Below are 15976 nucleotides of genomic sequence, written 5' to 3'. Positions count from 1 at the left end.
CAGATCCACTTGGAGATTCAGCGTGCAGATTGACATAGTCCCTGGTTTCTCTCTGCCTTTCTCCTTTCATGAGGGATGAGCAGAGAACAGCTTCTTCACAGTTGAGCATCTAAATTTCCAAGTGTCCAATTGGCAAAGAGCAAAAAACCATCACGATTACTCCTAGACTTTGTGCTTTGTGTCCTCAGAGCTGTGGAGCTACATTTCCATGAAGCAGACACAAAGTGCAGAGCCTGGTGGCATTAACACACCCACTTGGTCCAATAGCATTTCACTTCAGTCTCACCACAGTGACGGTGGTGGGGTTGGGCTCTTTGTTTGTTACGTGCACCTATTCAGAGGTGTAACACGTAGTTGTGGATGTTCAAGTTTGGCCAATGGCGTGGCGGGAAATGGCTTGCACTGATACTTTTCCAATAATGGGGCTGGCCTGCTGGCAGAAGGTGGTGCTGTTCTGAAATGCCCATGCCTGTGCCAGTATGGAAGTGCCAAAGCTCTGGCAAACAGTTGGCCTCAATTTAACCCCATAACACTCAGTTTATGTGTAACTAGCTAAAGCAATTCTTCTGTCATAAGGCAAGTACCCCACTGCATCTTCCAAACCTGCTTATGGTTACATAACCCTGGAACTGCAGAGTCTGAGGTTGCTATGACAACTTGAATTCCCGAGTCTCCATCTCCCTGTCAGTAGAAAACTTTGGGTGTGTATGAAGGAGAGAGAGCAGAGCATATGCTGTGGTGATGGACAAAATAACTCCTTTGTTTGGGAGGGGCAGAGCATGAGAGCAGTGATGCTCCCTGGGGTACCCAGAGCTGTGAAGCACCGCACCACTACCTGTTCTTTTCATGAAGCAGTCTTGTCTCTCTATGCTGTGAATCAGCTCCCTGAAACAAAGCGCCTCTGGCAGTACATGCACTGCTTTCCAGACCTCGCTTTCTCCATACTGGTCGTGACAGCCACGCATCCAGGGGAGCCAACTGCTTCTGTGGGCCCCTGGGCAAGGTGTGGGGGGTAATTGCATGCCCCCAGATGGCATTGGAGTCTGTCATGATCATGAGGGTTAGCCAGCAGCCTGGGGACTAAGGGGTTAACCTTACCTAAGTCAGGTAGATTCAGCCAATAGGAATGTAGGTAGGAATTTCAAACTAAGACAAATGAATGTTTGGTTTTTCCTTCCTTTGTCTCTGGGACAGTTTCTACCTCGGGGTGTTGCTTAGGAAGGGTTGGTTTCTCTAGCTCAGTGGTTCTCAACTCGTTTCAGTCCACGGACCACCAGGCCGACCACCTCCAGCACATGTAGCACAGGACGAACGACACAGCAACCGCTCAGCACGACGGCAACAGCTACACCGATGCTCAGAACCTCAGAAGGAAGTTACTGGCAACACAACGCGGTTGCATCCTAGGTGACGCTATGGATGACATGCTGCGTGCTTGTGAACAAGCCATAAAACAGCCTAATGGCGGTGCCTGCTCGCGCCATGCGACTTTGGACAATGTTCCTGTGGACCACCGAAAATGTCACCATGGACCACCAGTTGAGAACCACAGCTCTAGCTGGAGAGAAACTACCCCAGAGACACAGGAGGGAGAAACCAAACATTCCTTTGTCCTAGTTTGAGATTCCTACCTACATTCCTATTGGCTGAATCTACCTGACTTAGGTAAGGTTAACTCCTTAGTCCCAAAGCTGCTGGCTAACACTCATGATCATGACAGGGTCTCAGGCAGAAGGGGTGGGGCCAAGGCAGCCAGCCATTAGCTGCACGGAGCACACGATGCAGTGCTCCAGTGGCAATTTAAAGGGCCCAGGCTCCCCTGCCACTGTCACAGTAGCAGCAAGGGCAGCTGGGCCCTTGTCCCCGGGGCAACTGCCCCTTTGGTGCTCATTCCATTGGTGGGCCTGTACACACCAACCCACGATACTCAGAGTTCACTACAGCAGTGATGCCCAACCGCTGGTCCACGGACTGATGCCAGGCCACGAACTGCTGGCTGCTGGGCCGTGGTATGCTGCCAGGCCACACCCATGTCAGCTGCTCCAGGACCAGGGCTGGGATATACCCCAGGCATGCGGCAGGTGGCTGCCAAAGCTGAAGCCGCCTGTTTGCAGCAGCTCTAGGGGCCAGGGCTGGGGTACATATTTTGGTGAACCCGTAATGTTACCGGTCTGCCAAAAGTTTGTGAATGGGTTTGCCAGTCCATGGTATAAAAAGGTTGGGAACCACTGCCCTACAGCATCCAGCCACATATCCACTGAATCATCTAAGAATAACTGGTCCTCTGTCCCCAAAGGAACAATACACACTAAAGGTACGGCTAAACTACAATAGTTTTAAAAACTCTTCCGCGTCCAGGGACTCGTTTGCTCTTCCACTTTTGTTCCAGACGAGCAATGTGCTCTTTCAGAAACCCCTGTATTCCTCATTCCACAAGGAATAAGGGGACTTCGGAAAGAGGTTTTTTTTCCCAACATTTGGCCCAGTCTAGATGAGCCAAATGTCAGAAAAGCCTCTTCCAACAAAAGTATCGAAAAAAGCGGCAGTGTAGCTGTACTCTCACTTGTAAGACTTAACTCAAGATCAGCACTTTGCCTAGCAGCACAGCACTGACCCATATTTATTATGAAAATAATAATAAGTTTATTATTAAAGAGCAGAGTTCAGTAATAAGAAGTATGAATGTTGGCAACAAGTGGTCACAGGTTAAAATCATAACATGCTTTCCTGTCTAAAAAAATGTATCATGTTTTCAAACTTTTCTTGGCAACAATGAGGGTTAGAAATTTAAATGCAGTCTTAAAATTTAAAATCTGAGGCTTTCACATCGTCACATTAATAATTTTTTTTTAATTAGGATCTGGGGCTGTAAGAAGAGTACCAAATATTATGTGGCTCACAAAACTGCATAAGTCAACAACACTGTTAATATCAGGTGGCACTGTAAAATTGGACTAAGGTTCATTGGTAGGGCTGTATTTGTGAGCTGGAGGGTTCTGGGGAGGGGAAAAGCAGGGGGTGATGCGAGTGAGGATTTAAATGCATGGCAGAGCTCTTGGAGGGGTTCTCAGGGCTAGAATAGTAGGGAACCTGCAGGTCATGATTAGGAGCATTGGTAAAACAGGGAGGAGAACCTCGGAATGAATTAGCAGGAGGCTGGGACTGAGGTGCACTGGTAGGGTGAATGGGAAGTTTGTATAATGTCTTTCCATCTGAGCCAGGGGTGGGGAACCTAAGGCTTGGAGACCCTGGATCTGGCCACTGAGGCTTGGGGATCCCCCCCAGCACTGGAGAGCTCATGCTGGTGCTTCAGCCCCACACCATCACCCAGGGGGATGGAACACATAAAACCTGCTACCCTGGTCCCCCTTTAGGCTCTGGTGGGGAGAATCTTTCTCCTTCTCAGTCTGGAGCCATCTCAGTGAGGGGAGGGTTGTTTTTGTTTCTCACTTGTGTGCAGCCCCTGACTGATTTTTTTTCTGTGGGTCAACAGCCTCCAACCTAAAAAAGTTTCCCCACTCCTAAGAATCTGAGCTATTCGTTACCTCAGTTTCATGAGTAGCAACCTCACCTCAACATTCCACGTAACACAACCTTTGTAGATGTCTTTGGCTTTCAGTCCAAAATGAGCAAGTGTTGTTACCAACCAGGCAGAACTGAAATGCAGTATGTATCTCTCTGTATATCTGTTTCTCTGGGATTAAAACAGAATAAAGTGCTTTTCAAAAAACCTGGCAATGAGGGCTAGTTTTTTTCTCGAGGTGGTTAAATAACCTTTCTAGAGATAATCTTCCCTCATCTTCCCCAAAAAGTCAATATTAACTTAATTAACTTTCTTTCTATAGTCTTTTCTTAAGACAAGAACAGGGAAATAAGCAACAAATGGAGAAATAGGGTAAGGTTAGGACCATTGAAGCCAAGGGTAGATTATGTGCAGCAGAGGTGACTATACACAGTTTGTAGCCTAATTAGCTGTAAAATGGTATGCTGCACTGCACAAATGCTCATAATTTTCATCTATTTTCACTAATTTGTCCAAGAGTTCTAATCCCTCTATAAATTGGACCTCATTTGCTCTGTGTTCTGGCACTGCAAAGAGTGGGACTCCTGTTGGTTAGGTTGACACTAATTAAATTGGTTTCCGCTGTTCATTTCACAGACGCAGTCCTCTTCCACTTCTAACGACAGTGGTGGTCACTGCTAGTGGGAGCCTTTATTAATCCAGTAGTTTTCACCACCGACAGCAGAAAATTCTGTTGCTAATTGGATTGCTATGGGATTATTTGAAGAGGTGAGAAGTTTCCCAAAGCCGAGGAAGGTCAGGAATATATGGAAGCAAAAAGAAGGTAAAAAGTAACTGTTCTGAAGTATGTTCTGTGAACTTTGATCCAGAACACATAGAATGCATTTTGGGTCTGATTCCCCATGACCCTGAACCTTGTACTGTCACTTACATGCACAAACCACTGCTATGTCAGAGTGGGAGCAATTTACATCATTTTCATATAGGCTCTAATTTGATCACAAGTTATTAAGTCTTGATGCAGGAATTGCTGGATGTAATTCCACTGCCAATTATACAGGAGGCCCAATTGCATGATCAAAATAGTTCCTTCTGGCCTTGAAAGCTATTCATTGAAAGAGTGATGTTATAGTGAAGTTGGCCCCATGTTGGCACAGCTGTTTGTAGCTTTCATTATAAAACCTGAAACTGGGACATGTTCGTCCTGATTTGGATTTCATTCAAAGCTTGAAGTTCAGATCAAATTTGCAGGTAAGCTCACAAACATTGGAGCAGTGATAGAAATGTAGCCGTGTTAGTCTGGGGTAGTTGAAGCAAAATGCAGGACAATGTAGCACTTTAAAGACTAACAAGATGGTTTATTAGATGATGAGCTTTCGTGGGCCAGACCCACTTCCTCAGATCCAATAGTGGAAGAAAGTAGTCACAACCATATATACCAAAGGATACAATTAAAAAAATGAACAAATATGAAAAGGACAAATCACATTGCAGAACAGAAGGGGGATGCGGGGGGGGGGGGGAGGGGGAGGAAGGAAGGTAAGTGTCTGTGAATTGATGTACCTTCCTTCCTCCCCCTCCCCCCCCCCGCATCCCCCTTCTGTTCTGAAATGTGATTTGTCCTTTTCATATTTGTTCATTTTTTTAATTGTATCCTTTGGTATATATGGTTGTGACTACTTTCTTCCACTATTGGATCTGAGGAAGTGGGTCTGGCCCACGAAAGCTCATCATCTAATAAACCATCTTGTTAGTCTTTAAAGTGCTACATTGTCCTGCATTTTGCTTCAAACATTGGAGCAGCACTGGTTTCTGAACATTGGCACTTGCAGGTAAGTTCCACATTGAATCCTGCGGCTCGTTCAAACTTGAGATCAAATCCAGGGGACAAACAAATTTGAACAGTGCTTCTGGTGAGTGTCCTTCACCGTCTATGTAGCAATATAATGCTCTGTTTTAGCACTGCCAGCTCTGATTTTATTGCACATCTTGTGATATTAGGCCTTTCATTTGAAACCTTGGCTTTTATTTTAGCCCTTTTAATTTCAAAGGGCTAATTTTAATTTCACATTTGAAAATGTGACTCCCAAGGTATCCTAAAGGCTCAAAAATCAAACAATGAAAAGAACCCAAAACATGTTGGTTTTAGTCTCATAATCGGGAGAGATTTGACTTACACTTTTTGAACCCTTATGGGTGGCACTGTGGTCGAAAATACTGTATTATAACACCCAGTGTTCTCTGTAAGATGTGCAGCAGCACAGCTACACGGGTGATTAATTAGCCCTGCCCAGTCAGTCAGCTCCATGCATGGAGCCCTGAGCCTCTGACTGGGCAGGGCTGAGTGATCACCTGTGAAGCTGGGCTGTTGCACAGCTTAGAGGGAACACTGATAACAACTGGACAAATGGATTTGTTCCAAACAAATTATCAATTTCCCCTGCTCCTAACTTTCATACCATATGAACCGTTGTTCACTCATGCAATAACATGCCTCCCGGGGTAAATGTTCAGACTTTGCAATTAGTTTTCCTTACCTCCTCTCTCTGTGCTGATTATACCCGATCTTATGGTTCAGACACAGGATGGAGAGTGGTTGCGACAAGATTTCTAGTCCCACTTGATTCACTGTGTGACTTTGAACAAATTACTTTGCCTCTCCGCTTCAGGTTTTCATACGTCAAAAGAGACACAGATTTGTGTAGTTGTATCATAAGGAAGGTCTGAGGCTAAACTCCTGGGTGTTTGTAAAGCATTTTGAGGTATTAGTAAAAGACAACAGAATTTCAAGCATTCCTATTATTTATCAGTTTGGCTTCTGCTTTGCATCTTAAGTACATTATTGCTATGCTTAGAACAAAAAAAAGGGGGGGCAGGGGAATAGGGTCTGGAGAGCAAGAACAAAAAAGGGACAAACAGTGATTCTGAGTGCTTCTTTTTCCAGGAATTATACTTAATCACAGACTTTAATTTTTAAAAATCAGAGGTATTTAATATTGTGTGTCAAAGTAACGAGGCATTTATTTATCCCAAAGGCACCCTTATTTTTATAATAAAAAGAAAACTTGGTAGGTAAAGAACAGTTATTGTAATTATTACATAGAAGTGGCACAGCTGTGAGATACCCCAGCAGTTCTATGGGACAGAAAGGGGAGGGTAATTGAGATTCACTTACATCTCTGAAGCAATGGACCTGATTCACTGCCATATTTAAACTATTTTTACTCTGGTGTGACTCCATTGAAACCAAGTGCCAAGGTGAAATCCGTGGATCTGCAATAGTATAACACTGGAGTAACATGGTGGTGAAGCCACTTTAGGGAGGAGGCCAAGGGGGATAACAAAGAGATTAATTATACTTAATAACAGGAAAAATCTGGTCCAGAGTCACTGACTTCAGGGAGAAAGTCTGAGGGTATGTCTACACTTGCACCTTAGTTCGAACTAGGGATGCAAATGTAGGCATTCGAAATAGTCAATGAAGCGGGGATTTTAAATATCCCATGTTTCATTAGCATGATCTCGCCGGCACGTTACTCCGAATGCCAGCAGTTTCGAAAGTGAAAGTGCACGCCCTGATGTGTTAGTTCAAACCAAGCCCCTTGGTTCGAATTAACGTTACTTCTCAAAAAATGAGGAGTAACGTTAGTTCGAACGAAGGGGTTTGGTTCGAACTAACGCATCCTGGCACTAACTTTCGAAACAGCAGGCATTCGGAGTAATGCTCCAGTGAGATCATGCTAATGAAACATGGGATATTTAAATCCCCGCTTTATTGACTATTTCGAATGCCTACATTTGCATCCCTAGCTCAAACTAAGGTGCAAGTGTAGACATACCCTTAGGCTGTGTCTAGACTGGCCAGTTCTTCCGGAAAATCAGCCACTTTTCTGGAAAAACTTGCCAGCTGTCTACACTGGCCGCCTGCATTTTCGCAAAAGCACTGACTTCCTACTGTAAGAAATCAGTGCTTCTTGCGGAAATACTATTCTGCTCCCGTTCAGGCAAAAGTCCCTTTTGCACAAAGCTTTTGCACAAAAGGGCCAGTGTAGACAGCTCAGATTTGTTTTCCGCAAAAAAGCCCCAATCACAAAAATGGTGATCGGGGCTTTTTTTGCGGAAAAGCACATCTAGATTGGCACGGACGCTTTTGTGCAAAAAGTGCTTTTGCAGAAAAGCGTCCATGCCAATCTAGATGCTCTGTTCCGAAAATGCTTTTAACGGAAAACTTTTCCGTTAAAAGCATTTCCGGAAAATCATGCCGATCTAGACGCAGCCTTAGGGAAGAGCCAAAGGGATTAGCCCTCAGTTGCACCATCCACCACCAGTGGTCTGTCTCTGTCACAAAGAACGCAGTTTCTTTTAACAGGAACTCTGCCAAATCTATCTGCAAAGATATTTCTGGAAATACTGCCCCCACCATCTCCTGGAGCCACAGGTTGGAGGGGAGGGAGTGTTTTGAATAGATTTTAAAAAACAAGGTTCCAGAGAAGCGTTCTCTTATTAGCTGCTTCCCCACCCAGTCGGGCCAGCCTCCAGTCTGCAAGGCAGATGGAGCCTGAGTGTTTACACTGTCCCCGTTTATGTAGCGGCAGCCAGCACTGCCTGGCTTCTTAATGGAGACCAAAATAGAACTACCTGCCAGAGACAGCGTCACATGTGCTGCAGAAGGCTGTGGTGTTTTAGTCAATGCTTCATGCATTTTTCATGTATTTCAGCTTGTTTCTGTTCCGTTTATTTTGTCTCTGTTTTTCCACCCCCTCATCTTTATTATGCTTTTGTTTTGATGCTTTCAAGTGATCCCCTTTGCTCATCTCTTTACCCCGTTCCTTCCTCGGTTCCTCAAGCTCATGTTGTAACCAAACATTTTCATAGAATCATAGAATACTAGGACTGAAAAGCACCTTGAGAGGTCATGGAGTCCAGACCCCTGCCCCCGTGGCAGGACCAAATACTGTCTAGACCATCCCCGATAGACATTTATCTAACCTGCTCTTAAATATCTCCAGAGATGGAGATTCCACAACCTCCCTGGGCAATTTATTCCAGTGTTTAACTACCCTGACAGTTAGGAACTTTTTCCTAACGTCCAACCTAAACCTCCCTTGCTGCAGTTTAAGCCCATTGCTTTTTCTATCCTCAGAGGCCAAGATGAACAAGTTTTCTCCCTCCTCCTTATGACACCCTTTTAGATATCTGAAAACTGCTAACATGTCCCCCCTCAGTCTTCTCTTTTCTAAACTAAACAACCCCAATTCTTTCAGCCTTCCTTCATAGGTCATGTTCTTTAGCCCTTTAATCATTCTTGTTGCTCTTCTCTGGACCCTCTCCAATTTCTCCATATCTTTCTTGAAATGCGGTGCCCAGAACTGGACACAATACTCCAACTGAGGCCTAACCAGTGCAGAGTAGAGCAGAAGAATGACTTCTCGTGTCTTGCTCACAACACATCAGTTCATGCATCCCAGAATCATGTTTGCTTTTTTTGCAACAGCATCACATGCTGACTCATACTCAGCTTGTGGTCCACTATAAGCCCTAGATCCCTTTCTGCCGTACTCCTTCCTAGACCGTCGCTTCTCATTCTGTGTGTGTGTATGTTTCTGGAAGGTTCCAACCCTGACAGGCAGTGATTGTGAGGGAGGGGGAAAGTAGGGTCACAAAATGGAGTGCCAAGGAGAAATACCTAGATAAACCAGTGTTGTGGAAACAGAACTGTGGAAGAGACTAGGTAGCTGCCATTTACCCTTGCTGCAGTTCCTGGAGAGCAGAAGCCCCCGGGAGGACTGTCTATGGAACCTCTCATACCATGCTGCTTGCCTACAGTCACCGAGCTGAAGGACTCAGCAGAGAGTGGTGTACACCATCCCTGGCTCCACATTCATACTTGTTTTCTGGAAGAAATGGGTGTTTGGAAAGAGATTGAAACTCATGACTTATGCCTGCTTCTATACTTTCATGATGGCTTCTAAACTAGGAATGTTAAATTTAGATTAATTGGCTAATTGAATAGTCGATGAAATTTGCATCAACTATTCGGTTAGTCGATAAGGGCACCTCTGCCTTTGAAGTGTAGCAGTGCAGCATGGGCACCCAGGGTCAGCGGGAGAGTCCCCAGCTAACCCTGGGCACCACCCAGCACTGCCACTTTGAAGCAACCCGTTCCCTTCCCCCTCTTGCTGCCTCTTTCTGATAGAGGCATCAAGAGGTGGGGAAAGCGGCTAGTCGACTATTGTGTCGACTAGTCGTTCACATGCCCAGTATATATACTGACTTCTTTACACTTAGCTGTACAGCCCTCCCTTGGATAGGGGAAGAATAATACTCTCTATTTCTCTGGCACCTTCTATCCAAGAACCTCAGGGTATGTCTACACAGCAGCGTTATTTTGGAATAATTGGTGTTATTTCCAAATAACAAAGTGCACGTCTACACAGCAAACCATTATTTCAAAATAATGTTGAGCTGGAGGGTTTCTTACTCCGATTCCTGTGACGCTCATTTCACAAGGAGTAAGGGAAGTCGAAGGAAGAGGATTCTTCCTTCGACTCCCTGATGTGTAGACAGCACCAAAAGCCGAATTCAGCTATTTTGACTTCAGCTACGCAATTGACATAGCTGAAGTTACGTATCTTAATTTGAATTTTGCCCTGATGTGTAGACATGCCCTCAGAGACCTTTACAAACATAAACTAATTTAGGTTTGCAGCTAGAGATCAGTGAAAACTTTCTTTCAGCACATCTTTGATGAAAAATGGCTTGTTTTAAAACTGAAAACCTTTGCAAGACATTTTACTTTCTTGTCAAAACTTTTGAATTTGTTTTTGTTTCTCTCTCTTTTTTTTCCCTACCTCCTATTGTTGATGATTTAGGGTGTGTATTTTTTCATTTTTTCTGTTTTCTTTTCATTCTCCACTCTGTAACCTTTCTGAACGCTCAAATGAAATTCTAACTCTGCTACAAGGTAACTTTTCAAATATGGGCAAAGGTTTTTGAAAAGCTAGAATGGCAAAAAGAGGAAAAAAAGCTGTCTGTACTTTGGGGAGGAAGTAAAATCTGGATAGCTTTAATTTTATGCCCTTGGTGATCAAATGAGAGAAACGGGGGGGGGGGGGAGGGGGAAGAACTTTTATTTTTGTTGTTTTAATGAAAAAATGTTCAATTTCAAACTGCATGAATTAGAAACAACTTCAGAATTTTTCACAAAATTGTTCCTCCATTTTTCAATCAGTGTTATAGCATCTCCCTGTGAGACAGGTAACTATAGCTCTGTTTTACACTCAAGGCCAGTGAGGCACTGAGAAATCAAATTACTTATCCAAGGTTGCACACAAAGTCTGTGGTAGGGCCAGAAATAGAACTTTGGCTGTCTCCCAGGCTTGCATCTCAGCTTTCCTCTCATTCTAGGTTAACACTGTTGATACCCACTTATTTCCTCATATTTGTGATTGATTGTAAATACCACCCCCTCTTTGAGTGACCTTCATCACGATTAATTAGCTGGGGGGGGGGGTGTCTCATCGTTATGTCTGCCCAACTTTTTGCTGCTTATAATATGTGTGACATGGTTGCCAGCCCTTAATTGTTGTCCTGTGAGTAAAGCAGTCCAGGAATACTTCCAGACAAAACTGGCAATCCTAGGGGTTAGTGAAAAGAGATGCAGTTTGCTGTCTTCTTTGTAATAACTTTGCAGTTATTCAGGCAAGTGCCATAAGCAATTGAAGTGAATGCAAGCGTAGTGGGGGGGGATGAGTTTGGCACACTGAATAATAAAGAGGATTTAAAATGAATGGGAGAAGAGAGAAAAGCTGGTTTAAATATTTAATTTCTCTTGCGTTTGCAGTGAAAAGGTGACTGAGAACTTGGAACATCTTTTGTCTTGAACTAATTGTGATCAGAGGTGAGTGGCAGGCAATTTTCATTTTCCTTGTTAAGATAATAGATGGGTCTCACTCATTGGACCACTAGTCCATTAAATCAGCATCCAGACCAATGCTTCAGAAGAAGTAAAGAAATAACTATTATTGCACCTGGCCTATTATGCAGTGCTGTATCCTACGTGGGGAGGGGCCCCATTGTGATCCTGTAGCAATTAGTGTGAAAGGTTCTGGGAGTACTGCATCTTTAAAAATGGGGGATCCTGCCTGCAGTTGCCATTTTGTGCTTTTGCACAAATGCAGAATATTACAGAGCAAGTCACTTGCTTTCTGTCTGTCGTTTAGATCTGGAACCAGTCAGTTTGAGATGCGCTGTTCTATCGCCTTTCATTTCTCCATGCCCCTCCTCCTTTATTAGTAAAGCCTCTGGTGAAGTTGGGACATGCATCTTCTCCCATCACTATGTTTGTTCTGTTTCCCTTGACCATTATTGGTGCATTTTCTGTTCTGCTGACCTATTTTTTCAAGGCAGAGCTGAAACGAGCATGGCACGTTTGCTCATCCGCAACCACTGCATCATCCACAGCATGCTCTGCTGCAGAGACAACTTAATTTATGCACCAGCATGAGTGAGTGATCGCGGTCTCATGGGCCAGTGTATATAGGTGTTCGTTGCTGCAGAGCCAGTCTATGGAGGAAGAAACATTATTTTTGCAGGCCCTGACCAAATAATGGCTGCTGGTTTTTGTGCAGCAGTAGCTGGGAGCCCCAGACCCTTTTGAATTGCCAGGCCCTGAGGAAGTTGCCCACTTTGCCCCCCCCCCCCCCCCACTGTTGGCAGGCCTGAGAGCGTGGCATGGAGACACTGCTCCTCCTTTCCCCAGGGGACAGTAGGTGGGGCTGGGGGATGCACAGAGGGAGCACACAGGGTGCCAGGGGATACAGGGAGCACATGGGGCAGCAGGTGATGAGTTTTGGTAGAGCCCGGTTCTGGGCCAGGAATATTCCTGGTGCCAGGGCACCATGAGCCCATATAATTCACCACCTATGCCAGTTTAGGTCTATTTGTTCCTGTGTCAGTATTGTCTGTTAGTTTAAATAGCTCTTTACCCTTTCAGGGGTACAGCTAGACTGTGGAGGGGGAGGGAGGTTTCAAAACATTGGAGGCATCCTGAAAAAACTCCACCGCGTCCAGGGAACGTGTTTGCTCTTCCGCTTTTTTTTGTGGAAGAGAAAATGCGCTCTTTCGGAAGCCCCTGTATTCCTCATTCTATGAGGAAGAAGGGGGCTTCAGAAAGAGAGGATTTTTCTGGTATTTGACCCAGTCTAGATGGGCCAAACGATGGAAAAGCCTCTTCCAACATAATTGAAAAAAGGTACACAAAATGCATAGCACATTTTGCATACCTTTTTCCAAGAAACGTGTAGTCTAGCCATACTTCCAGTGTTTACCCTTCTGGTATATTTCTAGAAGGCAATCCTATTCTGTCTCAGCCGCCTTTTTGTTAGGCTAAGCAAACCTAGCTCTTCTCGGTCTCTCTGGGTGATGATTTTGGGTTCTTGATTTTTATCTGGTAGAAATTGGGTGGTAGCCCCTCTGTGCTCCTCTTATTTAGGCCACTGAACATCACATAGTGACAGGATTTTGGTTCCTATAGACCTGGATTCAGTTTGAATTGGTGACCTAGAGTAAAGGGCATCATATCTCAGTTCAAAAAAGAATGTCCTGAGCTAGCCAGTCCCCACCATCTAGTATATGTCAGTATGCCAGGGGAGACTCCGCAGTTGAAGGACCTGGTCTTATTGCAGGAAAGGAGTGTGAAGGATCGGGTCTACTTTATAGCACCCTCTTCTGGCTGAACCCAGGCTGTGGCGTCAGCTCTCTCTCTGGGGATATTCTGCCTGGGTCCCTCTCTCAAAATCCAGGCGGATAGTCTCGGCTCCCTTTAATTGCTGTGGATTTTATTCCAAGCTGCCTTAATGAAAACAAGATAAAAAATTCACAGCATTTCCCCACCTTGTCTTCACAGATTAGATCCCTTTCTTCTTTTTCCTCCATCTTTTTATCACCCCACAAGTGCCTCAAGCCAAGGTTCATGGCACTGACCTCTGAGCCTTTTGCTCTAACAGGCCTTTTCCCAGTCTATCTTATGTCCCTTTGTTTCTTAAGGTTGTTCCAGCCTCTGGCAGGAATTGCAGCCTCTCTTCCATTTTCTGCTCCTTTTATGAGGAATAGTGTAATAAGTTGCCAATCTTTTCCCCAGGTAAAGCAGGTGGGGCTGCTTAGCCAGTCAGCCAGCTATAGGCCTTTGACCCCAGAGGAATACTACTATCCCTTACATTTTCACATACCCCCTCTCCTGGAGTGGTCGGTCAGGCACTTACCATGGGGCCCATAGTAATCTTCAGTTCATGACAGGAAGTTGGCATTATGATGTCAACACTCTATTCAAAACTGAAAAGGCTGTAAAGGTGAAGTGCCAGTATGTCATGTGGACACTTGAGTTTTTCATGGTTTGGAGCCAACTTAGAGCCGCATGGTCAATGACCAAGACAAAGGGTTTTCCAATCAGGTACTGCCTGTATATCTCAGTTTAGAACCAGACATTCCTTCTCAACGAACAAGTATCAGGTTTCCCAGAATAGGAGTTTCCTACTTTTCTAGAGGGTAGGATGTTCTTACCCATAAAAGGTTTAGGACAACACTGTATCTACAGCACAGTGTAAGATGTCAGGGCATGGAACGAATTCTCAGGAAAAACTGAGGATGGGCAATACAGTATTGACACCGGGGAGACTATGTGACTTGTCAAGGGTCTGATTATTTTCAGCAAGGTCATAAACAGTGTAGTCAATCAGACAAAGTTTGGTCCAAATCTTCTGTATGACCTGATTACACCTAGGAATGCCTAGACCTGCTTTTTAGTTCTTGATGTAGTAGTGTTTGCTAGGGTCTCAGTGTTATCCACTAGGATTGTACCTTTCTGTTCCCTACTAGATATCCAAATATTTTGTTTCCCATTTCTCCTCCCTGCACTTCTTTGGATTTGCTGTTAAATGGCCTCCTAGTGGGCTTGAAGGACACCTGAAAGGTTTTGGAAGTGGATGGGCTGTATTGACTTTACAGAACCACATCATCAGGGTAGACTACAGAATAAATGATGGGACTTCTGATCTATCAGCCTTTGAAAGGTAGCTGGAGCATGGTAAAAACCAAACCAAAAGGCATGCTAAAAAAATTGAAATAGACCCAGTGAAGTCAGGCAGGTGTTTTTTCCTTTGGAAGTAAGGGGAATTTGCCAGTAGCCCTTAGTTAAATCTAATGTTGTGATGAAGCAGGCTTCACTGAGGCGATCCACTAGAAGATCATTGACTCGAAGCATCAGTTATGCATCAAATTCAGAAATAACATTTCTGTGACAGAAATCTACCCACAACTACTGGACTACATCAAGGGCTACAGGACTCTTTGATTACTCTCAATCTTCAAATTCCTATAGTTCCTGAACTAATTGGTTTTATGCCTTATGGGATGGAATGTGACTTCTGGAGGAGCTTGGCCCTATAAGATACATCAAGTTTAAAAAAAAGGTTTGTTCTGATAGTAGGAAGAACATTTCCATGGATACTTTCATGATGCTGTTTGCCTTCTCCACCCATCAGAGACCTATTCTCAAGTGGTAATTCTCCTACCCCTATTACAGGCGGCTTAGTGAGCTAAATGTTCTTTGCTTTCCTTCAGGTGGATGAAGAGGTTTTCCTGAACCTTCCAGAGTTTTCACAGATTTATGTGATAACTATTTTCTCGATTTGAGCAATAGATTTCATAGTCTACTGGTCCCACTCAATGGAGCACTTCATGTGATCCCTGCCATTTGTGCAGGAGCTTTCTCTTTGAGCTGGGAAGTATTTGGAAGTTCCTGGCTCTAGCCTCATTTTATTATTGCATGTGGGTTTGTTGGGCTGCAAGGGGTTAGTACAGGCAAGATAGCCCCCAGCTTCTAACCGTTCCCTTATTTGAGTATTGGAGATTATTGGGAGAGCACATGGGGTGTGCTTCCCAACACACCCTAACTATGCTTCCCACTCTGTGTCTAAGAGGCTGCCTCCCATCAAGAAGCATAATAGGGGAGAAGCCCAGGCAGGCCTGCAGTATTTCCCATACTGCAAACAAAATATAGAGGGGCATTTGCTCCCAGTCTTTGGCCTCTGTTCCACAAACTTGAACATACTGGGCAGGGTCTTACTGGATCACTCCCTTCGTCAGTCTTTTGGGGGGAAGAAGGGGAATAAGACCCACTCCACCCTCTGGAGTGGTTTTACTTTCAACAGTGGTCACGCTTGGAGCATTTGAGATGTGAAATTCTTCCCCCCAATCAGTGAGGATTTCCACAGAAAAACCCAGGAAAATGCTAGGGCAGAGGCAACAAAATTTCAGAAGGGAATGCAGGTAGCATAATCCACCAGTACAAAAATAAACTCATGACCTCGCATTCTTATCCCTACCTGTTCAAAAAGGGTTGCAATGAGGAGTAGAGGAGTCACCTTTTGGCAACTGGGGCACAATAAGCAGAAA

At 44.5% G+C, this 15976-nt stretch overlaps 1 protein-coding gene across 3 annotated transcripts in view; it reads left to right on the top strand.

Moving 5' to 3' along the window:
* Positions 1-15976, top strand: part of RASD2 (RASD family member 2) — a 100279-nt gene that overhangs the window by 68963 nt on the left and 15340 nt on the right. For 2 of the 3 annotated variants that reach the window (XM_075938012.1, XM_075938016.1), the window contains one exon: positions 11367-11423. The gene's annotated coding sequence lies outside the window, so the exon portion shown is untranslated. Of the gene's footprint in view, positions 1-4159; positions 4347-11366; positions 11424-15976 lie in introns of those variants that run through there. The other variant, XM_025178929.2, reaches the window with a different exon arrangement.

This window comes from Pelodiscus sinensis, chromosome 1, assembly GCF_049634645.1.
Source record: "Pelodiscus sinensis isolate JC-2024 chromosome 1, ASM4963464v1, whole genome shotgun sequence".
NCBI lineage: Eukaryota > Metazoa > Chordata > Testudines > Trionychidae > Pelodiscus > Pelodiscus sinensis.
Note: the sequence above shows the minus strand (reverse complement) of the source record. Positions and strands in the feature narration are given on the sequence as shown.